Consider the following 25,065-nt stretch of genomic DNA (forward strand, 5'->3'; position numbering starts at 1 on the left):
AAAAATAATATACATAATGCACAACTTAAAATAACCAAATAATGCTGGAATTTTATAATAAAACAAATTGCTTAATATCAACTCTTAAGTGTAGGTTTACTTTGTTTTGAGGTAAATGAGTCACAGGAATTGAAGATAGACGGAAGTTTAGAATTAAATAACAATAACAAAAAATCAATTACATAACAGAAAGAATGGTTCATAAGAAAGTAATTATTGCATGCTTTACAGATAAGAAAGTAATTATTCCACGCTTTACAGAAGTGCTCCTGAATGCTTATTTACTTAACAAATGATTTGAAATAATAAATGGTGTCTTCATAAAAAGTAAAATAATTTAATAAATATAAAATATATATATATTTTATTTCAAAATAGTTTTATTTTTAAAGTTTCTATAGTTTTATATGTGATTCATTATTGTATAAACAATATTACTATTGCACTGCAGATTTTTCACGATTAGGTTGACATGTTTCCAAGTATATTTTTTTCGAATCCGGATATATTTTTTTATTTAAAGTTATTATTTATAACTAATGTAGTGATTGCAATAGACTTAAAATAACACAAATCATGAAACATTTTTCCATATTCATAATATATTTAATATTTTAATCTTCTCCAAAACAATGCATGCATTAGGAACTTCAACCACCTTTTCCACGAGTTGCCTACAGGGACTATTCTAATATTATAATAAATATTTTCTTAGCAATCCTTCTGACAAATTTATTTATTTTTTTAAAAACTAAGGTTTGTTATATTAACTTTTATTTATTAACTTTTAAAATTTAAAAAGTTTGGAAAAAACCTTGTCAGGTTTTTTTTCAAACTTTTTTTAATTGAAAATACGCCATTTTATTGCATCAAATGGCGTATTAGCCACACATCACCAAAAATTAGATGCTTTCTATCATACAACGCCTACTCACAGATATTTATTATAAACACTTCCTTTGTGCTACTGTATTTGAGCAATAAATGAACTATAGTCTGTCCTATTTATAAATGTTTTATTGCGAATGAGCTCTTAGTATGACACGAAGACTGAAAGTGAAATCCAAAAGACTTAAAGTTTCATCGTACTACTATTATTTCTGTTATTTATCTTATTTTAATTATTATTTAATTAAAAATTCAATGTACTGTTCTGCTCCTACTGTAGGAAGGTGATAGCAGTAATTCTTCACCTTTCTAGAATCGCAGTGCCACTGACACATCCAATTGCGCATAAAGAAGTAGTCCCTAACTGAGTTGTTTATTAATGTCTAGCATATTTTCCAGACTTTTAAATAAACCTCATGAGTTTGAGCTTGGTTATCAATTTTCGCAACAGGGGAGCTTTAGTTAAACATAAAAAAAGGAAGAAAAATAAAATCAACCTATTATGACGGTGTAATTTTATTTTTAAAAAACGGACTATGTGATTAGACTTGAAGATAATCTTCCTTCTAGTTGTTTTTTTTTGTAACTGTTGTCATGGTTATTTTCTGCTTTACTATTACTCTTGCTTCAATTTTTTTCCCTCGAAATATCACTTGCACGCGACTTCCTTTATCAGTCTTGGGTGTTTTTGAAACTGTAATTTTCTTGTTGCTTTCCACAGAAGTATAAAAATTCTCTCGAATTTCTCATTAAAAACCTGCAATCTCGTTCATCTTTGTGTGATGTTAGTTAATCTAAATACGAAGCAAATATTTTAATGACCTACTACCTTTCCGCAAACTGTAAAATTTTATCATGTGGTTTATTCTAGTAAGTAGTGTATTACTAAGTTTGTTATGAACCTAGTACAGAAAGAAAAAGAATGGATGATAGTGAGAATTCAATTTACATAGGCGAAAGAATTTCAGAATATTCTGAAGGTTGCTTTCCTACACGAATATTTAACATTTTTTTACGTGACTCCCGCTGATGGAAGGTTCAGAACATAGAGCATTAGTACCGTAGGATTGCTAAGGATTTTTTAAATTCTTTTTTATAAATTTTTGTATAAATTTTTATTCATTTATTACCTGGTTCTGAAACTCTAATCTAAACATGGAAAATTTTCAAGCCACTTCACTCCTCCAGTAAGCAGGCGATGGCATTCATTTCCCATCTAAAGATAATCACAAACACCCATGTCCACGGGGGGATTCGAAATTACGTTTTTCGAAAAGAACATAAATTCTACTTACTTCCTACAAACATAAAACCAACTTCAAACACATGTGGTAGGATACATACCTACGTACATACCATATATGTATATACATATGTACACATACCTATCCTTCTCATCCGTCCTAGGACGGTTTGAGTCCCCTCCTAATGAGCGGCTTCTGGCGTATTAATGCAGCCGGTTCGCCACTCCTCTGCTTCATCCCCTAAGAGCGATATTCATGACTAATCCGTGTATGTTCACGGTGCCGATTTGCGGGATGAAAAACCCAAGATAAAGTGGAAAAAAAAACCTGCTGTCCACGCCCAAGACCGGATAACTTGGCTATGGCAGATCCTTAAGCTCCTCACGTCAGCGACGAGAATCGAACCTAGTACACTCCTTCCCGAGGTATATGGTTGCGAAGCGGATAACCACTAGTCTAACCGCGCGGACCATGTTAGATACATCTGGGTATAAATATGAATTTCGATAATTTGTGGGATCATGCGTTGGCACCTAGACAGACTTCAATCCCTGGGAAGGACAACGATAATTATAATGTAATTCTGTTTGTGTGTCTGTGTCTCGTCTTAAAATTGGATAATAATAATAATAATAATAATAATAATAATAATAATAATAATAATAATAATAATAATAATAATAATAATAATAATGTAATTCTGATATTTTTTGTCCATCATAAAGTACCACATACAACAGAATGTAGTACTGCCAGCCTGATCACACAGAAAGCTTATTCATTCCTCCTCGAATTTTTTCTGATAATTTCTGTACGTCTTAGAAATATAAATAATCACGTAAAAAAGAAGGAAGTGGGCAGGATTATGCAATGTTTCGCAATTTACTTCCACTACCAGTGCTTTTCCCATTCAGTTTTAACATTACCCGACGCAAAAATTAACTCAAATACAATGTTGATATCTCTTCATCTCGTATCTCATATCTTTGTATATAATAACATGCCTCTTTTTTCTCCTGCTATCGCCAACTTCTTTATGGAGCACTTTGAACAAGGTATTTTTGACAACATTTCACCTAGATTTACTCATTGGTTCAGATATGTAGATGACATTTTTGCTATCTGGAATGTCTCTTCTTATGAATTACAACAGTTTCTTTCTAAATTAAATGAGTTTCATCCGAGGATCAAATTCACCCTAGAGGAAGAAGTAAATAAACAGTTAGCCTTTTTAGATCTCTTTAATTCTTCGCCAACCAGATGGTAGCCTACATTTTTATGTTTTTAGGAAGAAGATTCATACAGGCCATTATATCCATGCTGAATTCCATCACCATCCCAGTCAAAAGGCTGGAACTATTAAAATACTGGTTCATCGGTCCCACTCCTTATGTTCTTCAAATGAGTTATTAAAGAAAGAATTGTAACATATTTTTTTTCAACTTTTTTAGCTAATCGTTATAAGAATTCGTTCATCAAAAGAGCTTTTAGCAGTTTTGGCATCTCGACCTCTTCAAATGCAGAAGAAATAACTCGTATTCCTATTCCTTATGTGCAAGGCATTAGTGAACGCATAAAAAAAGTTTTAAAACCACTAAATATTTTTGTGTGGTTTGCCCAATCAGAAAAATCTTTACCTTTCTCACTTCTCCAAAGGACCAGCTTCCACATCTCAATGATCCAGGTGTCTACCAGATTCCTTGCTCTTGTGGGTTATCTTATTTTGGACAAACAGGAAGATCTGCTTTTATTCGGCTAGAAGAACACAAGTCTTATATTGAATACCTTGAACCTGAACAGTCTGGACTTGCAGAGCATGCCATAGAGTTCATTGGAACAAGACAAGAGTCCTTCACAAAATCCAGTTTCTCGTGGAACGGCTTTATAAAGAAACACGTGAAAATTTCCTTCACTCTCCTAACCTGAACAGATCCGATGGTCTACGTCTATCCCCTTTTTGAATAGTACTTTTTAAATCAGCTAATCGTTCCTAACTTTTTTGTATATACAGCATTATATATACTGTTTGAAATGCATATATTATTTATTTAATGATTTATTTTAATTAATTTATTTTATTTTAATTAATTTATTTTATTTTATTTTTTTTATTTATTTTTATTTTTTTTAATAAGTTAGGAAATTTAATGAGCTGTTTTAGTTATCTTACATTAGCTACTTAGGCGCCTTTTGGAATTGCCAGTTATAGTTTTATCAGCTTTGTACTAAAGACGCCTGTGATACTCAGGCGAAAATTATACTAATAACTAATATTTTACGTGAGTTAATTCCGGTATTATAATTATTTAAATAGCATACCAACTAAGACGTATGTGACGTCGCACTTCTATGAAATATACAAGAAGCATAAAATGTGTGCATAAATTATGTGATCTATCGCTTACCTAGTCAAGAACGAAATAGGCGATACGGATCCTATATTAGCTACAGCATGTCACTTTTTTGTACTTGACGATTGTGTATTAACACACTAATGTACGCTAGAAGTCTATTTAAAAATATATTAAAATTATTTTAAAAAATTTATGTAGTATAAAAGTATTTGAAGTACGCATGTTAGTATCTGGACACCATACTCTTGGAGGGTAATGGATGCCAATGCTGTAGCCAATTAAGTTCTAACTGAGGCTCGGCTATTGCTGTTACCCTCCTGCCATGATCAGAGTTTTAATAGCTCAATAACACCTTATCCCTACACTGTTCTCTACAGATAACGGGGAAAATGAAAGGCATTCTTGCTTCTCCACTTTAAGCCAGAGTGTTAGAAGATACTAACACCCTTATAAGGAATAAGGATGTTAGTATCTTCAGCTTTAATGTATTGTCGTACTATCATGAGTAACGTTTATAGTTGTATTATTACTCTGACAGAAAGTAGATCCTGTTTTCTCCGTTTTGGCAACTTCACCTTCTTCATTAACATAAAGATTTTAGCTGTATCTGCGAAAATGATTTAATTTTATTTTTTTTAATTTCTGTTGAATATTAAAAACTTACTTTTGTTACGATTCTTTCTTATATTTATTAATTGTTGATTATTGTTTCTTATAAACGAAAGCTATTCACAAGAATACATTGTTTTGCAGTGGGGTCAAACAGTGCAGTCATCTTCCGCATCTAGGTAAACACACATGCATGGAAGGATGTTGAAAATTATCCAAAAATAGATTGTAGTCGAGAGAGAGAGAGAGAGAGAGAGAGAGAGAGAGAGAGAGAGAGAGAGAGAGAGAGAAATCGATGTAATAATGTTTAAAAAGAAAATCATATCTTATTGAATGTCTAAAAATAGAACTGAATTTGAAAACTACCTCAGAATATTGCTGATGACATTTTATAGGCGATCAAGGAAAGTGAAGAAGTGGAATAAATGATTACCACAATATCAACGAAGATAAGGAAGAGTAAAAAGAGCTGACAAAAAGTAATCCAAAATAATCACATAAAGCACGCGATAAAGTACTTCACTCAACGATATCAGAAACCGCCAAATGCATTACTGATAACTTCTTGCCTGAGCATTCGGAGGCCGAAAGAATGATAATTTGTAATAAGCGATTCTTTTGCATTTCAATGACGAATATTGATATATAGATTCGATCATATGGAAGACCGGCTTTATAACACTACAATACTCAATGATTTAAATAATAAGACTTTTTTTTCGACTTGAATTTAGTTTTCTAATAGTACAAACACGCTGTTAAAAGATATGTACAACAACATTCAGTCAAGGAAAACCAAAAACTCGTATCATAATCAGATTCCTATGACTCTTCCTTCTTGGGAGTTTCCTTGGATTCTGCTTTTTTTTTTTTTTTTTTTTTTCAGCATCATCACTACCATTGTAGCCACTATTAGCAGCAGAAAGAAGAAAAAGGACTAGAACCAATATTGGCTTTGGTGTTTTCTTTTTAGTTATTGTACCTGTTAGTTATTGTACCTTTTAGTTATTGTACCTGCTAGTTATTGTACCTATTAGTTATTGTATCTACTCTCCAAATCAATAAGCTGCGAATACGAATCCTGCTGTGGATATGGACGTTTAGAGCTTGGAGATGAACCTTATCGCCCAATGTAGGACCACAGCTCGCTTACTGGATTTTACAATACATTGTATTGTATTATAAAATAAGCAAACAGATATGGTACTAAACTACTATAGCTTTCACCTCAGTATTACACCTTTTCATGGATGTGATTACACTTTTTTCCACGTAACGATAATATCGTAATCTTTCAGGTGAGCACTAGACACACAACAGAAGCCATAATTAAAAGCAGTTATTAGTTTATCATTATAAATTAGCTTCACATAGTTGTATATTCAATGTGATAATAATAATAACAATTATTATAAAATTAAAAATTACCATTAAAATATGATTTTTGCTATTCTCTGGCTTTGGTGATCCAGCCTGACTAGAACTGTTTCCCCCCCCCCCCCTTTAGTACAATCGGTAACGGGTGATCACATTTGATGAAAGAACTGGAATCCTGTCTAGGATGCGAAGAAATTAGTCGGCCTCATACGGAGACGGCTGGATTTTTTTTTTCTGTAGGGAAGTCAAGATTTTCGTGCTGCAAAATAAACTAACCGGTTAGAAGAACACGCTTAATTAATAGACACGTACAATTCATAAGTCTTAGTTGCTTCATAATTCCAAGCAACTCAGCTTCTGTTCCTAGCAATACCCTTCTCTATATTATATACCCTCTCGTGTTTCTAAACATTTTGAAAAGTTTGCATGCCCATTATCTTAACCTTTAATATTTAAGGCAAATTAAAACATTATGTAGAGAGAGAAAAAAAAATAGAATTAAAGAAGAGAAGGCAATAGTTATATCACGCAATGTAAGGAAAATAAATCGGTGTAGCGTACATTCTGCATGGACACAATGGTGGCAGGTAATTTCCATTCTTTTAAGTGTACAATCTTCTATTTAATGAAGCGTCTTTATCTTAATGTTGAAGCTACTGCAGTTAACTTAGCGTCTTAGGTAGTCAGCCTTTTCAGCAAATTGTAATTGAAGAAACTGAAAGAGCAAACACGAAATAGCGATCCCTTTCTCGTCTTTCCGGATAGCTAATGTCGTCCTGCTATTTTCGAAAATTAAACTACACCATTTATGCTCATAATAATTCTTTACGAATGAGTAAATTAAAATAATCAAATCTACATCAAGTGTTACGAAGGCTTTAATTTGATATTTCGAGGAGTAAACGCTTAACCTTTGTTCACAGAAAAACATAAAAAAAGACTTAATTAAACAGTTTTATAATCTAATTAAAATCCATTAAAGATTATATTGCGAATACGTAATCAATTTGTAAAATAAAAATTTACTTTAATTATTCGTGTAGCAACGGCCGCGCCATCTGTGTTATTATTATAGTTAAATAAATGCATTGCATTTTTAATAATAACTTTTCTTACTGTCCGAACCCATATCATAGTTTTGTTACAAAACTATGATATCGATAAACAATGTATCATTAAAACCATATCACAGCAGCATTAGTTCATTTCCGTGCGACCATCCAGGCAATTGGCTCGCTATATTTATCTCTCTCTCTCTCTCTCTCTCTCTCTCTCTCTCTCTCTCTCTCTCTCTCTCTCTCTCTCTCTCTCTCCTCTCCAGGTATCAAATATCGCATTTTGATATTTTAAGAATGTTTGGGCCACGTTTCTTAAAATTTTATTCTTGTAATGTATTCTATGCTAATACCACTAAAAATAACCCGTAATAAATTGTAATACTCACATAATATTTTTTTTCGGTGGGTGGGGAAGATGGACTGAGTCCTTGACTCTTTATCCTTTCATCTGATTGAAGAAAATGTGTGGATGGGGTGTTATTTAGCTATAAGCTCTGGTCATGGCTGGGTAACTGCAATAGCTGAGCCTCAGTTAAAACGTCATTGGCTACAGCATTGCCATTCGTTACCCTGGGATCACATCCACTAACATAATATTTTTTTTTCTTTGCTAGATGGGTGAAGCAAGTATGCTTTTCATATTCCCCGTTATCTGTAGAAGAAAATGTACGGATGGAGTAATATACGGCTATAAGCTCTGATCATGGCAGGAGGGTAACAGCAATAGCCGAGCTTCAGTTAGAACTTCATTGGCTACAGCATTGCCATCCATTACCATCCCTGGGTACCCATTTTAGTCGCCTCGTACGACATTCATGAGCTACATTGGGGCTATTCTTATCCCGGCCACCACACAGGTATCTGACTAACAGAATGAAATTCATTTTTTTTACCATTTTTATTTCGATAACTGTGTGCTACTAATAAATTTGGATCGTTTCATGACTAACATAATCCTTATAAGGACTGGCTTGAAGGGGCGAAGCAAAAATGCTTTTCATCTTCCCCGTTATCTGTAGAGGACAGTGTAGGGATAAGGTGTTATTGAGCTATTAAAGCTTTGATCATGGCAAGAAGGTAACAGCAATAGCCGAGCTCCAGTTAGAATTTCATTGGCTGCAACATTGCCATCCATTTCCCTCCAAGGGTATTATTAATCACCGCATCTCACGGCCACTCTCCCTTCAACTAACATAATCCTTATAAGGACCGGCTTATAAGGGGCGAAGGAATAATGCTTTTTATCTTTCATAAAAATCTGTAGAGGACATTACCCTACAAGGGTATTCTACTCCTTCCGCTCTTTACGGTCCAAATTTATTAGTAGCACACAGTTATCGAAATAAAAATGGTAAAAAATGAATAATGCTAATAATTAAAGATTTGTAAATTAAAATAGTTATGAATTCAAAATTTGACTAAAACAAAATCAATACTATAAAATTATAAATAAATAAATATATAGTGAATTTTAAAATTCTTTTGGTCTTCAAAACTGAACCATTAAAAGTTTAACTTGTATCGAATCAAGTCATGAATTGTAAAAGTTGATCACCCTATTATGTAGGACGTATCGCTAACTTCTTTGGGGGATTTGTTTTCTCTTCAAGGTTACTCTTTTATTTCACTGCTTTTTTTTTTTATAAAGGAGCTGTTTGTGTGAGTTACGTGATTTATTTCTCCGATCATGGAGACAGGGGATTAATCGGAAGCAATCAGAAGAATGGCTGTACAGGTCCAAAATAATAATCAGCCATATACGTGCTGGAGGAACTCGGTGATGTTTTTAAAGATAAAGATAAAAGTCTTTGAAATTTTGTGCATGAGAACAAAGGAATCAATGACTTCAGTCTTTAAACAAAATGTCATTATGATAAAAAAATAATAACAAATAAATTCATAAAAATGAAAACACACAAATAAATAAATTCTCCTGATGAGGATCGAAATGATTCTCGAAACGACATAACCATTGTATTTAATGATCATTTTCCCGTAGAGATTTCCAAACATAATTTGAGAAGAATACAACACAAAATCAATTTCATTCTCGCCTTACTCGAAAACTTTTGTTGGAATGCAAGTAAAGTTCATCTTATGAAGAGAAATAAAGTTTTAAAGAGCACATATCATTTCCCTCAGGGTCCAATTTTTTTTTTCTTTTTCTTTTATTCACGTCATTTGGGAATTTCTGGTCGACCGAATCGCAAGTGTAGAAAGTTCCCATTACGTGCGTGTGAGTTAGTTATTGCAATTGGTAGCGCACTAATGATAATGATAAATTTTTTATTGGATGACGGCCCCGTTGTTTCTCCCTAGACGATTGATAATTATAGATCTGAAAAAAAAAATCCAGGAAAGTGCTATAAAGAAAAAAGTCGAATTCCCAGATGTTTATTTTATAATTCTAAAGAAACTCTCTCTCCTGTCTCTCTCTCTCTCACACACACACACACACACACACACACACACCTTCAGAATCGTATTATAATCATATCCTCATCGACAAATATAATCCCGTCCTGTTATTAATCGGATAGTTACTCGACCCATTCAGAGATGAAATTGTAGGCTCAAATATGTAAATACCATTGATAAAAAAAAAATAAAAGGGTTTGAAAATACCAACCAAACCTTGGAGACTACTCAATACTCGACTCTAAAAGAAATCATTTATTGATTCAGCCAAAGACGCATGTGGTAAAGTTGTTTGCAAGGACAGACAAAAAAAATTAGAACTCTATAATGGACTCAGGAAGTTTAAGAGGCAGTCATGGTAAAAACAAAAGTGTATCGAAAGTTCCTAGCAAGTAAATCAGCACTCTGATTTACTTGCTAGTAAAAGTAGTGAAGAAAAAGCTTCAGAAGACTTTGGTAGCAATATAGAAGTTAAAGATCATGCAGGTTTGAAAAAATATTCTGGAGGCTATTGAAAAAGCTTAGAAATGGAGGAAAGATCAGAGGAATAATAAATAAAGATGACGTGGAAATTGAAGATAAAAATTATCTTCATAAACCTGAAATGTAGAAATACCACTGAACTAGATAATATTCAACCAAAAATACTCGAATAGGGAGGTGTAAACCTTTTATGGAGGCTAAACTGCGTAATTTAGAAGTCCTGGTTAGACGGGCGAATTCTAGGTGACTGGAATAGAGCTCTCATACTTCCCATCCATAAAAAGGGACATAAAACTGAATACGAGAATTGCAGAATTTCCTTCGAGTTTCCAAGTAAGATTTATGTAAATTGCTTGAGAAGAGGTTAAGAGAAATTGTGGAAGGGAAGCTTGGAGGACAAGCTGAATTCATGCCAAATAGGGGTTGTCATATTTTCACTTTACGACAAATAGTTGAGAAATCATGGGAATATGCATGGGGGTAAACGGGAGATTATATCGATCAATGCATATTAAGTCGGCAGTTAGAATTAAAGGAGGTTTAGGAAGATGGTTTGATGGTAAATCAGGTATGCAACAAGGATGCACATTATCTCCACTGTTATTATCTATATCGATCACATTATGAAGGAAAGTGGTATTGAACCTGATATCAAAATTGGAGATGTTAATCTCAGCTCTTTACTTCATGCTGAAGACGTTATACTTCTGAATAAATCCAGTACAAGTCTGCAAGATTCCCTGACTAAATTGAAACAGTGCTGTAATAGATTTTGTATGTAATAGATTTCAGCTTCTTAGGCACGATTTTTAGTGAAGATGGCAAATTAAATATGAAAATAGACAACAGAATCAACAAAGCGGGTACAGTAGGCTGTCAACTGAATAAATTTATGTGGAACAAGAGAGAAATTAGTCAAAACACCAAACTAGCAGTACACAAGACAGTGTTCCAACCGATTTAAATCTATGGATCTGAGAACTGGGTTAGAAATAAAGCACTTGATCAAAGATTAGAGACCACAAATGAGAAAAATAAGGGGGAGTGAACAGGGGGAGATGACATCATTGGAAAAATCACATTAAAAATGAAAATATTAGGAAGGTAGCATTCAGGTAATGTGTGAACCGAGCTAATCTCAGGCTAGCAAAAAGAATATTTGATGCCAGGAAGACCAAGGTCAAGCGCATTGATACAGTTAGAAGTACTAAGACCGAAATATAAAATTTGACGATACTGAAGCCCTTATACAACACACTAAATTGAAGGGAAATTGTTTATATAAAGGTAGTAATAATATATTTCTATGTAATATATCATAGTATCCTGTACATTTCTTTCCCATAAGAATCCATATCAGGAATTTGATGTTGGTGGATACTCGACCTAGAAACTGAACTAATAAAGTGTAGCGGTCCGCTTGTACTTATTTATCTATAAGGAAAAAACCATATCTAGATCATTTTGTGCTACTTATTTTTAGTATCATAAAACTGTATTTTTTGCCTTATTTATTATTTATTTTAATAATATTTTATTTTTAAATATAGTATTTCAAACAACTGCCATTGCTTATGGGTCTGTCAACTACTGTATTGGCCCTGTTCTGAAACATAAGTTGGTTTTGCAATCAATCTCTAAGGCATACATTCAACAAGATCTGGAAATTGACTTTCAATTTATCTGTACACGAATTAAAATTAAAATTATTAAAATGAAAATTTCAAAAATAAATCTCATTGAATTAAAATCTTTAATTTAATTTAAAACGAGAGATGAAACAGTAAATTAAAGTTGTAAAATAGGCACAACCTCCTCGTATACTAACATCATGGTTCGGTGGTTTTGAGTTCGGCACCCCGTCCTAGCTCAGAAATATACCTTATCAAAAACGTTTAGATCTTAAGACTCACTTATAGAAAGTACAAGAACAGTAGCTTTTTGCTGATCATTCCTGGCCAAATTAAACTCAATAAAACTCAACAAAAACAACCTTGATTTTTTTACTTGTCGTAGAGAGAGACAAATTTATCACTTGGTATCTGGAAAGCTATGCCATACTGAACGTTATATCTACTTTCCCCCACAGCCTGTGCTAATTAGTAGTAGTGGAAGAGGAAATGTGGTATATATTATTCCACATCTCGCATTAATTAGTAATATTCTTAAACTTCGCTATGCTTATACCAAGACTAGTCGCTAATTACAGCGAATACGTCTCCATTTATATAATAATCACTATTTATTATTGTATAAATATGTATTTATATGGAAATCATATGTTTAAAAATATTCATTTTGATAATATTCTTCCCTAAAAATTAATTCATGTTAATGTGATAATCACACGCTTAAAAATGTTCATTTTCATATTCTTATCTGAAAACCTAAAAGTTAATTCATATGCATAAAAATATTCATATATCTATATCTAAAAATTATTGGTATTGATGTGAGACAGTATAAATGTAAATATTATATATATTTATAAGATCTCATATATATATTTAAAATTTAAATCAAAATAGAAATATATTTAAAATTTAAATCAAAATAGAAATATATTTAAAATTTAAATCAAAATAGAAATATAAAAATTATATATATATTTAAAATTATATATATATATATATATTTAAAATTTAAATCAAAATAGAAATATATATATTTAAAATTTAAATCAAACTAGAAATATAAAAATCCTATGTATGTTGATTAATTCGTAATCTTTTGCATAACAATTTATTTATTTACATATATATATATATATATATATGTATGTTGATTAATTCGTAATCTTTTGCATAACAATTTATTTATTTATATATATTGTTATATATTGTAATGCAAAAGATTACTAAATAATCAACATTTCAGTTGTGGCCTTTTGCGCTACAATACAATTTTTTATAGTCCTTATAAGGACTGGCTTAAAGGGGCGAAGCAAGAATGCTTTTCATATTCCCCGTTATCTGTAGAGGACAGTGTAGGGATAAGGTGTTATTGAGCTATTAAAGCTCTGATCATGGCAGGAGGTAACAGCAATAGCCGAGTCTCAGTTAGAACTTCACTGGCTACAGCATTGCCATCCATTACCCTCCAAGAGTATTGGATTGAATGAATCAATCACCCTGAATCCATACAATTTTTTGTAAAAAATGATCATTTCTGTAGTGTTGTTATCTAAAAACTGAAATGGTGTTTACATTCCTCCTAATTATATTCTATATTTTTCTAGCAATATATTAGAATTTTTGTGAAAATCGGAATATTATTATTATTATTATTATTATATCCAAACAGGGATGGAAAGCATCTCTTGATGTACTCATATTTGACAGATATACATTATAATATTTAATATTATAATAACTAATATTTATAATATTTAATGATGTTGAAAACAAGTCTTAGCAAGTTAATACTTTTTTTTATTTGTAAAGTTCGTAGATGCATGAAATTAGAAGAATTCCAATATTTCCTTAGTTATTTATTCACACTTGTTCATTGATTTATTGCCAATCGCTCTTTCTTTTCAACCATCTCTTTTCTAAGTTGCCATCTTTAAAATGATTTGGAATTTTGCCAACTTCGTCATATCAGTTTCATCGTTGCTTTATTTTTTTATTATTATTATTACTATTATTCCGTCTGTTGTTGTACTGAACAAAGCCATTAATGACAGCAGAATCCCAACCTCCGGTCACAATAAACATGAATAAAAGCTAGGATAAAAATCTAATGGCTTCAGCTATTCACAGTTGAAGTGACAACCGTCATGAAAACACTTAAGATTAATAAGAACGACGCAAAAGTTATTGTTATTAAATGCGCCTGTCTCTCATTCTTGTTAGAATTACAAACAGCCCATCATGCGGTAGAGTGAATTGTATGAATCTGGGGGGGGGGGGACGAAAATGGGGTGTACTCTTAAAGAAAGGCAAAGGCGTAGAATAAACTTGACTAGCTTAATGGTATGAAATAAAATCTATATATTATTTTAGCTTTCTTTGCAAAATACACTATGGTACTAGTTTAGAATGCATCTAGCACATGGATTTTCAATAGAGTTTAGAATTATCTAAACTCGATTGAAATATTTCTGAACGAATATATTATACTAAATGTAGGATAAAATGGATCATCAAAGAGTTTAAGAGAATCCTCGTTACGATTCTTCGAAAATAAAAGAGTACAAGTGAACTGGGAACTTCTATGGATGATGGACTGAGTCCTTGAATCTTTATCCCTTCATCTGAGCTTTAGTTTGCGGGTGAGGCTATTATTGTGGGTAATTTACCCGCTCATTGTGAGCATTTTATGCTGTATCAGCTTTGTCTTGCGATGAAGGATTTTGGTTTTTTATGTTTGAAGCGATCTGAGCGCTTGTAGTCAGCTGCCTGTCTAATTAACTGATTTGGGTAATTATAATCACCCAAATCAGTTAATTAGACATACATTATTCTTCACAGTCACAGATAATTATCTGTGACTGTGAAGAACTTCTCTACAATGCCTATCATGTAGGTCGTGACTTCTGGCAGGTTGGCTTCTGGGTGTAGCTGAAGGCCTTTGATGAACATGTTTCATCACAGGCCTTCAGCTACACCGAGTTACTGTCGTGTTTCTCGTAGTAGTATATGAATTGAGTATTCTGCTTGATATTTGGGTTTCTATTGTTCCAGATTGAATGTTTGGCATTAAAATCTCCAGCCATGATTACTGTTCTATCTACGTTTAGTATCTCATCCAGGTCTGATTTCTGGAGTTTTTTATTCGAGGGATTGTAGGCTGCAAAGATCGCGATACTGCTTTTGTTTTCCATATGTAATTCCTGTAATTTCCATGTGTTCTGTTTGGGGCTCAGCTATTGTGTTAAGTTTTATGGTTCTTTCGATAAAGATGGCGGTGCTTCCTCCTCCTCATCTTGGATAGGTTCTGTCGGTGTGGTATGTAATATAATTGGTGATTCTGATCTTGTCACTTGGACGAAGGTGTGTTTCGTTTATGAGAATGCTATCTGATTGGGTTTCTACTTCAAACTCCTGTAGCTCTTGTATTTTGTTAGATAGTCCGTTGGCATTGCATCTGTAGCGAAAAGAGTTTTCTTTTGGACTTATCCATTAAGGATTTAGAGAACAGTGACTGTGTGTGTTATAGGATTATATCCTTGGCTTCATGAGTCGAGTTGGTTTTCCGGATTTCTGAAAGCATTTTACCATGCAGCTTGTTATGTTGTAGAGGTTAATTTTGTTAGTTTGCTGTGATGGATTTGTTCTTGACTGTGAGTCTTTTAAGTAGGTTGGTCTTGCTACTTCAGCGTACTTCCTTCTGTTCACTGTGGAGGCAGTGGTTTGTTGGGAGAATCTGCATTCTTGTAAGGGTTATTGGTTTGGAGTTGTGTCTTCTGATTTAGGGGAAATGCTGTGCAGCTCCTGTAATTTGGCAAGATGTGGACATCCACAGTTTACACATTTTGCTGGCTAGGTGCGTGGTTTCTGGCACTGTGCTGCATGTTTTCCTCCACATTTTACACCACGGAATTCAGCTTTGCAGCATAGTTGTGCGTGACCAAACTTATGGCATCCGTGACATTGAGTTGTTGTTGATTTATGCTTTAATGCTTCGACTTTTATAACTAGATCACAGATGGTCTGAAGGTTGTAGATGTGTTTTTGATCTTTACCAATTTCCACTAGAATTAGGCGATAGGGTGTTTTGTGAGCTCTGTGCATTCCACTGATTTTGATCGGGCTGATCCCTTAAGTTGGAGGTCTGCTGCTACTTCTTCTATGTGTATTGTTTCTGTCACTCCCCTTAACACCACTTTTAGGTTCTTCTCACTATTAAGTGAGAATATATAGTACAGTAGGTTGTTGGCGTCTAGTAATTTGATTATTTTCCTGTAGTCTGACGAGGTTTTTGGTTGTATATGAATTCCTTCTTCGGTATTAGTAGCTTTTGTGAAGGTGATATCTGATGATGATTTTAGTGCGACTGCGAAGGATGTCCAGTGCTCTTTGGCCATTAAGACTGAGGTACCCTTTCTTTGAGTTCATTGTCTGATCCATCTTCGTTGTTTCGGTTGAATCTGTAGTGGCGGAGATTTTCCTCTTCTTTTTGACTATTTGGAATTCTGTGTGTGTGTTTCCGATGACTAAGGATGCTGTCTTGAGATGTTGCGTCTTCCAGACTTGCGGAGCGTTCTAAGTCTGGTTGTGGTTGCGTTTTGTTTTCATCGCTTAAGTCATCCATTTTACCTTCTATGACTGCTGTGTGTGTGTGGGGGGGGGGATGTTTCAGTTTTACTCTCCCGGGTCAGTTGTCACTTAGTAGTTTTCCTAGTCTTAGGAATTCTTTGTATACCTCTTCAAATTTGGTTTCATTCAGAGGCTTTATCATGATTGAAAAGTCAACGTTTAAGGCACGTATATTTAAAATTTAGAAAGCCCTGAAGTTAGGGGAAGGAGTGTCGTTTTCTCACTTGGCCACAAATCAAATCCTATCTACTAATAAACCTATTATCCACCACTGGTCCTCATAATGAGTTGGGCTTACAAGGCCATAAGATAAGACTTCGTGCACTTTTCATGCAGAGTGGGAGACAATAGGCTTCAAGTCGTGTCAGCGCCAGTGCAATGTGAAATTCACGAAACACCTATGGAAGTAAAAACCTAATTGAACGCGGAAATTTCACTCAAATTCAACAAGTATCCTGAAAAAAGACTCTTCAATGGCAACCAATAACTCGATAGTACATGTGAATCCTTATAAGGACTGGCTTAAAGGGGCGAAGCAAGAATGCTTTTCATCTTCCCCGTTATCTGTGGAGGACAGTGTAGGGATAAGGTGTTATTGAGCTATTAAAGCTCTGATCATGGCAGGAGGGTAACAGCAACAGCCGAACCTCAATTAAACTTCATTGGCTACAGCATTGCCATATGTAAAGGTAAAGCCGTCTCTAAAAATTCGGACGATCCCTAGGCCACTCAATTGTGGGCGAAGGACCGTCCATCTCCGCGTTGGCTCCACTCAGTGATGGCCTTCCACCCTCCACCGAGCAGAACCGCTCAAATTCCGAAGAAAAACATTCACCGACAAAGCCCCTCACCGGGCCGTGCCGGAGAACACGTTCCCCGGAGACTCAAATTGCTCCCTTAAGGCAAAAACCTTTAGAGAGCGAACTCAAAACTCTCGAATCTCAGCGCCCCAGCAAGGGGGTAACAGCAACAGCCGAACCTCAGTTAAACTTCATTGGAACAGCATTGCCATCCATTACCCTCCAAGGGTATAAATTCTTCACTCCCAGTACATGTCAATGGTGAACGGGAAAATAGGTACAAGGTACTTTTTAGTACTTCCAGGGTAACAAATGGCAATGCTGTAGCCAATGAAGTTTTAACTGAGGCTCGGCTATTGCCGTTACCCAGCCATGACTAGAGCTTTTTGGCTCAATAACACTCCATCCACACAGATTATCTTCATTCAGATGACGGGATAAAGAGTCAAGGACTCAGTCCATCGCCCAGTTCTTTTAAGAATTTTAAGAATGTGAATCCTTATATATCCTTATAAGGACTGGCTTAAAGGGGCGAAGCAAGAATGCTTTTCATCTTCCCCGTTATCTGTAGAGGGATAAGGTGTTATTGAGCTATGAAAGCTCTGATCATGGCAGGAGGGTAACAGCAATAGCCTAGCCTCAGTTAAAACTTCACTGGCTACAGCATTGCCATCCATTACCCTCCAAGGGTATTGGATTGAATGAATCCAAGAATGTGAATGGTCAATCCGTTGTCAGTTAAATTAGTCATAAGTTAACTATAAGTAGGTGCATAATAAATTTCTAAAATATAGAGCTATAAAAAAGAAAAAATTTAAAATACTTAAAAATAACGTAAAATATTATATATGCACTTATATTTTATAATGAAATGTCAAAAAAAAAAATTTAGAATATACGAAGAACCAAACAAACAAATCAAGCATTTTCGTTGCTAACAATATATTGTATTGCATAAGCATAATATGAGCAAAGTAATTTTGCTTTCAATATCTTTGTCACGTTGTATTTCTTTTTCTTCGTCAGTGGCATCTTGTCGGACGCTATAATAGTGGGATGACAACAGTGACCTTGTATGCGTATCAAAAACCAACGAAAGCAGTCAGGAGTGTTCCTAAGTTTAGCCACGTCGTTCAGCATCTTCCGAAAAGTATTTATAATAGATACAAGATGTTTAGGTGAAGGCCCGTGGCTTTAGAGGTTGTTAAAGCACGCACGCACACACGTATTCTGATAAGTTATTCTCTGTCGCCTAAACACACACACTCGGGAAGAGATGAATACACCCATCAAACCCTCCCCTCCCCCTTTCCACACACACACACATTCTCTCTGTCCTCACGAATGTAAGAAAACTGAAGCAAGTAATTCGGTTTTTGTAGTCGAAATACCGAGGTAAACAGTTGGTATCGAAACAGAGGAGTTGGTTAGAGAAAGCCGTAGCGTTTGGAGTCAAGGAACGCTGCGAGAGATTGATGGATTCAGTCTGTTTCCTATCTGTGAGCACCCAGGTCTCATTCAGACCTCGGGGGTCTTTGAGTACTCTGCAGGCCTAATTGCCCTGTTGACAGATCGGTTTGCTTAAGCAGGAGTTCGGAATTGAATTTCCGGTCATATTCTGATAGAATAAACACATTTTTTTGTTATTATCTTACAACTGCACTTGGTTCGCGTGCGTGCGTGCGTATATGCATGTGCTTTATTTTTTAATATTCGCTGCTGTTTATAAGTTCTATAGATTAATAGCATACTGTATGAAAACCCCTCAGATTCGTTGTTTTTCTTGTCATCTTTGTATTCTCTCTCTCTCTCTCTCTCTCTCTCTACTGAAAGGATCAAAACGAATCTCTGCAACAAATTAGAACTACTTTGAAAAACCAGTCACATTAGATGAGTTCAAAACTGCGTGTAAATCTTTGCCAAATAACAAATGGCCTTGGTAGACTCACAACAGTGTTTTTTTAAGCCTTTTGGAAATATGGGATCCAATCTCACTAATCAATAGACTACAAAATCATCTACAAAGTTATTGGAAACCCATATTGAAGTCCACATTGCCTGAAGTTCCAGGAATACAATAACAAAGTCCCAGGAAGATCAGTACACGGCAACTTACATTTAATGAGAAATCTCATCCACATCGCAGTCAAAGTGAAAACCTGGCACTTATCAGCCTTGACCATGACTAAGCCTTTGAGAATACCTTTATGAGTCCTAAAGGCATTCGTATGTGGTCCTCTTATTAATGAAACAGTCAAATTGCTATACAGACATGCGCTTTTCTGTTTAAAATTCATTAACAAGCTCACTTGCTTCTATACTCGAGGGATCAAGCAAGGGTGTCCTCTCTGTGGGCAACTATATACACTAGCCATTAAATCTTTCTTTTTTAAAAAATAAACACACAGTACCATGATCTCAAAACGAACCACATATGAAATACAGTCTAACAGCATATGCTGATGATTTCACCATCATAATGCGTAACGAAAAAGCAAAGAAAGAAAGCAATGCAACACACAAATTATATACACGTTTCACCAAATTAAATGCTGCAAAAGCAACACTACTACTTCTTCACTGAGAGAAAGAATCCTAACCATCAACCAGGTGGCTACGAGTATGCTCTGGCACATCAATGTACTCCCCCCCCCCTCCGAAGACTGTCTTCATCACATCCAAAAGGCAATCACACGTTTCCTCTAGAACGAAACTGACTGAACAACTTACAGACTTGAACTCTGCAAGTCAGTCAGTCAGTAAGGGAGCACAAGGATGATCTCCTTTGAAAACAAGATCGCATCTTTCAGGATCATCTTTCTCCCAAAGAAACTTCAGACCATTCAGACTTATATAACAAAACTGGGTTGATCACATTATGAAATCGTCCACTAGACGAAGTACACACTGTACACAACACAGTCCTCCGAATGACGAGTACTGCACCAACCCTTCCTAAATTACGTCCATTTTACAGAGATGCAATACAGGGATAGGAAAATACAGAATTTCATCTGGTGAGCACTTTGTTTTCCATACATGAAACTGGGCAAGGATAAGAATCGCATCCTCCTGACCCAGAACTTAAAGTGGAAAACGTTCACATGATTATCGCTGAAAACTCCCAAACCAGAAATACAACATCAACAGATGCAAGCTGCCATCATAAAAGCCTTTCCAGATATCGCCACTTTACAGAGAATCCGAATTACTTCTGGAAACTCCCGGGTAGCTCACCATTCATCTTGTATCAAATGAAGCCTCACTATCACTTCTTACTTCCAACTTCAAGAAAACATACCACTTCCTCATGTCAATGCCTCCAACTAAACCATTCACATATTCATCCTTATCCCTCTCATCTATAAACTTGAAAGTCACCCAGTTTTCAGTGAGATCTCCCATACAAATCAAAGTGTACCAAGGACCAGATGCAGACATTTTAATTTTAAAAAAATCTTTCTTTCTTTCTCTCATTCTCTTCATCTCGGGTTTTATCTTTTTCGGTTTCTCTATCATTATGTATTTCTATTATATCTTTCTCTTCATCTCTATTTTATCTCGTCCTTTTTCTTTCTTTCTTTCTATCTGTTTCAACCATCTCTTCTTCTTCTGTCTCTCTCTGTATATGTGTGTGTGTGTGCCTTTCGTTTCTTCTTATGTTCTTCCTCTTTTATCTTTGTTCTCTTCATTCATTTTTGTTCCTTCATTTCTAACCCACTCGGCTCTTATCTTTATTCCTGTTCTTCAAATGAATACTTTTTGTTATCTCTCTCTCTCTCTCTCTGTCTCTGTCTCTCTCTTTCTCTCTCTCTCTCTCTCTCTCTCTCTCTCTGTCTCTGTCTCTCTCTTTCTCTCTCTCTCTCTGTCTCTGTCTCTCTCTTTCTCTCTCTCTCTCTCTCTCCCCAAAATCAGGAACACTGATACAATACACATTATATTCATAACCTCTGCTCAGAAAAAAGCATTCAACATTTTCCTGACGTAATCCTACTCAAAATAACTAATAGAGAAAAATTAACAGACGTGGTTTACTTCATCTGTACGGATAGAAAAATAAACTCGTGTCTATTGAAAGCCTTAAAAATAACTCCAATACTTATACTACATCATTTGACCTTTTTTTCCTCCTCCGATAAACCAGAAACAACAATAATAATAAAAAAAGCGTAGAGAGATTGCAGGTTTTATTACAGACCAGCAAACGTATTGATGTAACAAATCCTACCGATTGTAAACCAACGAACTCCCTAGAGATCGTATACAGTAGGATTCTTTCACAATTTGTCAATAAACTGTACCTTTATAAAGTGCAAGAGATGGATAAAAACAACTGTAGTTAGAAGTGGAGTTTCATTTTGTGTTGCCTACTATTTTACTCCGTTTGGTTCTATAAAGTTAAATAAAATCAGAATAAAAAAAAATCATTTTTTTTGCATGTAACTACCGTATAAGAGTTCGTAATGTATATAATTAAATATAAATATTTTCTTCGGTTATTTTAATCATATGCGGTATTAAAACTAATCTGGGAATTTCCAAGTCTCTCTTTAACTTAAGATGCATTTAATACCATTTTCGACACCGCGAAGGAAAAGACACTCCGGTAATCCAACGACAATCACTACGTTGGAATAAACATTGTTAACTAGAGGGAATTATGCATCTGCATGCATTTCGCATTGGTCCTAAATCAACAATTAAAATCCGACTTAGTTGAATGGATAGACTTCAAACACAACGTAATGCTCATTATACCAACAGTGTATGTGTGTGTGTGTGTGTGTGTGTGTGTGTGTGTGTGTGTGTGTGTGTGTGTGTGTGTGTGTGTTTGCTTATTCGACTGTACGTAATACTGAGACAACATAACAGAACGGCAGCAATCTTTCTTCTTTGTATAAATCACTGAACATAGAGATTTCTTTTCTTTCATGTTATTCTTGAGTTTAATAGGTAATTACATGTTTTCCAACAATCTAACTTCAGTCTTGTGTTTAAACGTAATGCACTGCACATTTTTCATGAAAATGAAAGGGCATACATTAGATGAGTTTTTTTTTTTTTTTTTTCTCTCTGTTGCCGTTAGCAACCAGAAAGTTTTTATTGTTGAGATGAACTACAATCAAAGCTTAACGGGATTTTATTCTAGTTATTTCCTTCTACGTTATCTATCGCTGTGGAAATTTGAGTAACTAGATTTTAAGATAATTGGGAATATTCTTGTATGTTATCCGAAACTAGAAAATTGTGTATTAAAGTAGGAACAGAAGGATATGTATGCAAGACATTAATGCAATTAAGTTACCAAATAGGATAAGAGTCATTTTACAATGTTTTTTATATTTTCAACATTTTTACCGAATCATTTATCTACAACAAAATAATATTTGATTGATATCAGAGTTTATGCAACAAAATCTACTTCAAACTGGAATAAATAAACAATTTACGGACTAAAATGCATTATTTATAAGTGGACGTTTCGCTATCTCAAGCTAGCATTATCAAACGCACCTTAACAATACACAATCAACGAAGATAGAAATGAAAAGAATTTGAGAACATGGACAGTCATATGCATGGATAGCGATAATGGTGATCTACGTGGTAATTTCTGTTATGAATGCAGTATTGAAGATAGGACAGTGAGCCAAAATGCATGCAAGATTACATCATCAGTTCTACTGAAGTTACCTGAGTTTTGTAGAACTTGTGCGGCTTCCATGAACAGTCTCTCTAATTTAAACTGAGCAAATTGTGTTGGTCTACTTTTTGGGTATTCGTAGCGGATCTACTTTTTATTTATTATTATATTTTTTTGTAACTAAGGTGCTCTGCCTTGTCTGTCGGAAATACTGAGGATCCTGGAGGTCCTTGATTTGTCTGAGGAAGATGGAAACTGTTCTCAATGTTCTAATTCTGTATTATTTTAGGAGGGAGCCCACACAAGTGCTATAAAACACGGTTAAGTGTCATGAAATTGATGGTGTGATCTTGCATAGATTTTGGTACACCGCTTTAGTATTAACAACAGAAATTACCATGAAGAGCGCCACTGTCGCTCGCCCATGCATGTGATTGTCCTTTTTATCGGCTTCAGTTCATTTCCTGTCTTCGCTGACTACGTATTGTTAATGTGCCTCTGAATAATGCTACCTTGAACTGGAGAAACGTTGGCTTGTAAACGATTAATTTTAGCCAATAAATTATTTATTTGCATACCAGTTTCCCTAATGCTATCGTGAAGATAGGACAGTGAGCCAAACTGTATGCGAGATCATATCATCAGTTCATGATTGGTATTATGGATGGTGTCAACAGAAGAGGTAGACCATACAGAGAATGGATAGACGACATAAAGGACTGGTGTGGAATAAATGTACAGAAACTGCGACAATGTGCACTGTACAAAGAAAGGTGAAAGAAGATAGTTCGTTTATACTTATATTTCAAACTGATTTTAACATTCTATTTTTCTATTTGTTTTTTTATCTGTAAGATAGTAATTGCCAAGTCATTTTTACTAAGCTTTAGTTTTCCTCTATGAAGAAGGTATCGAATATCATGCCAAAGTTGAATCACAAACTGTGACAAATCCATGAAACAATGCAAAACAAATCTAGATAATTGGGAGATCCTGATGTAGAGACCAAACTGGAACTTTTCCAAGCCACGTCAGACCTCCAATAAGCGGTAAATAGTCTCTGACTGGGCGATGAAATTTATTTGCCTAAAGAAATGCTTAGAGTGGAATTCGAGCTTGTTGGTTGAAGAGGAATATGCTCTACAAGGCCAATCAGGCCCTTCGAAATGGGGTATACATTTCAAAACCTTTTTGGTAACTATAAAGTGGGGTTTTTTCTTCCAACTCGCGATATCAGTTTGTGAAAAGTTGCTATCTATCACCGAGCAACCTCTAAGCTGTAAAATTCGTTCTTTTTTCTCTCTTTCTACTTAAAGAAAATAAATCAAGATTTTATAAAATATTGAAAACGTTTTTTAAAAAATTGAAATAATTTTTGGATATATCTTAAACACCACAATTAAATATCTATAATTCTACTTGAAATAAACTTTCTGTTGTTCGCCCTAAGATCAGGTTGGAAATCGACCAAGACCTTGGAGGGTAATGGAATGCAATGCTGTAGCCAATGAAGTTCTAACTGAGGCTTGACTATTGATGTTACCCTCCTGCCATGATCAGAGCTTTAATTGCTCAATAACACCTTATCCCTACACAGTCCTCTACAGATAACGGGGAAGATGAAAAGCATTCTTGCTTCGCCCCTTTAATCCAGTCCTTATAAGGACTATAAGGAAAGGTTACTGTATCCCTGTGTGGTGCCCGGGATAAGAATAAGCTCCACCGCAAATCCATGCGTGTCGCAAGAGGCGACTAAATGGACGCAGAGTTTCAAGAGTTTCGCTCTCTTAAGGTTTTTGAGTTGAGGAAGCAATTTGAGTCTCTGGGAAGAGTGTTCTCCTACCCGGCCCGGTGAGGGGCTTTGTCGGTGAATGCTTTTCCCTGGAATATGAGCGGTTGTGCTCAGTGGTGAGGTGATCTCGTCACTGAG

The 25,065-nt window shown here is 34.8% G+C and overlaps 1 protein-coding gene across 1 annotated transcript in view; it reads right to left on the minus strand.

Annotated features, from left to right (window-relative positions):
- Positions 1-25,065, minus strand: part of LOC150104881 (transient receptor potential-gamma protein-like) — a 350,865-nt gene that overhangs the window by 317,644 nt on the left and 8,156 nt on the right. The window lies entirely within an intron of this gene.

This window comes from Typopeltis vanoorti, chromosome 7, assembly GCF_054136105.1.
Source record: "Typopeltis vanoorti isolate ZY-2024b chromosome 7, IOZ_Tvanoo_1.0, whole genome shotgun sequence".
Classification (NCBI taxonomy): domain Eukaryota; kingdom Metazoa; phylum Arthropoda; class Arachnida; order Uropygi; family Thelyphonidae; genus Typopeltis; species Typopeltis vanoorti.